This window comes from Schistocerca gregaria, unplaced genomic scaffold (genome assembly GCF_023897955.1).
Source record: "Schistocerca gregaria isolate iqSchGreg1 unplaced genomic scaffold, iqSchGreg1.2 ptg000698l, whole genome shotgun sequence".
NCBI classification, from domain to species: Eukaryota; Metazoa; Arthropoda; class Insecta; order Orthoptera; family Acrididae; genus Schistocerca; species Schistocerca gregaria.
The window spans coordinates 1,157,863-1,159,752 of NW_026062077.1; positions in this window are offsets into that span (position 1 = coordinate 1,157,863).

The window sequence follows — 1,890 nt, forward strand, 5'->3', positions numbered from 1 at the left end:
GATAAGTACAATCGTTTCAGAGAGTAGAGCGGCCAATGTGACGATCTGGCTTTAAGTCGATTCGATAACAGATGACGAAAACGGACGGATTTCTCAGGTTTTTACTACATATGAACACTTTTCACATTCTCCCGTGCAACTCGGCTGCTAGTCCTCCTTTCATGCAGATTCTTAAGGTCCTAGCTCATGTCCAAGGCACCAAAGCCAGCTAAAAAATTAATAATCCATACCTAAAACTTGAATTGGACTACTTCTTACTGGCTATTACATTAAATTAGATGCTTCATCTATGTTTTACCATTGTGGTTTTAGTGTCTCCGCATACCGCAGCACACGTCATAGCTTTGCAGACGATAAGAACAACCGTTTCAGAGAGAAGAGCGGCCAATGTGACTTTCTGGCTTTAAGTCGATTCGATAACAAATGACGAAAACCGACGTATTTCTCAGGTTTTTACTACATATGAACACTTTTCACATTCTCCCGTGCTAATCAGCTGCTAGTCCTCCTTTCATGCAGAATCTTAAGGTCCTAGCTCATGTCCAAGGCACCAAAGATAGCTATAAAGTCAATAATCGATACCTAAAACTTGAATTGTACTATATCTTACTGGCTATTACATCAACTTAGAGGCTTCATCTGTGTTTTACTATCGTGGTTTTAGTGTCTCCGCATACCGCAGCACACGTCATAGCGTTGCAGACGATAAGTACAACCGTTTCAGAGAGAAGAGCGGCCAATGTGAAGATCTGGCTTTAAGTCGAGTCGATAACAAATGACGAAAACGGACGTATTTCTCAGGTTTTTACTACATATGAACACTTTTCACATTCTCCCGTGCTAATCAGCTGCTAGTCCTCCTTTCATGCAGAATCTTAAGGTCCTAGCTCATGTCCAAGGCACCAAAGATAGCTATAAAGTCAATAATCGATACCTAAAACTTGAATTGTACAACTTCTTACTGTCTATTACATCAACTTAGAAGCTTCATCTGTGTTCTACTATGATGCTTTTAGTGTCCCCGCATACCGCAGCACGCGACATAGCTTTGCAGTCGATAAGTACAACCGTTTTAGACATAAATGCGGCCAATATGACGATCTGGCTTTAAGTGGATTCGATAACAAATGACGAAAACGGACGGATTTCTAGGTTTTTACTACATATGAACACTTTTCACCTTCTCCCGTACAACTCGGCTGATAGTCCTCCTTTCATGCAGAATCTTAAGGTCCTAGCTCATGTCCAAGGCACCAAAGCCAGCTAAAAAGTCAATAATCGATACCTAAAACTTGAATTGTGCTACGTCTTACTGGCTATTACATCAACTTAGAAGCTTCATCTGTGTTCTACTATGGATCTTTTAGTGTCTCCGCATACCGCAGCACGCGACGTAGCTTTGCAGAAGATAAGTACAACCATTTCAGAGACAAGAGCGGCCAATGTGACGATCTGGCTTTAAGTCGATTCGATAACAAATGACGAAAACGGACGGATTTCTAGGTTTTTACTACATATGAACACATTCCACATTCTTCCGTGCAACTCGGCTGCTAGTCCTCCTTTCATGCAGAATCTTAAGGTCCTAGCTCATGTCCAAGGAACCAAAGCCAGCTAAAAAGTCAATAATCGATACCTAAAACTAGAATTGTACTATATCTTATTTGATATTACATCAACTTAGAAGCTTCATCTGTGTTTTACTATGGTGGTTTTAGTGTCTCCGCATACCGCAGCACACGTCATAGCTTAGCAGACGATAAGTACAACCGTTTCAGAGAGAAGAGCGGCCAATGTGACGATCTGGCTTTAAGTCGATTCGATAACAAATGACGAAAACGGTCGGATTTCTAGGTTTTTACTACATATGAACACTTTTCACAATCTCCC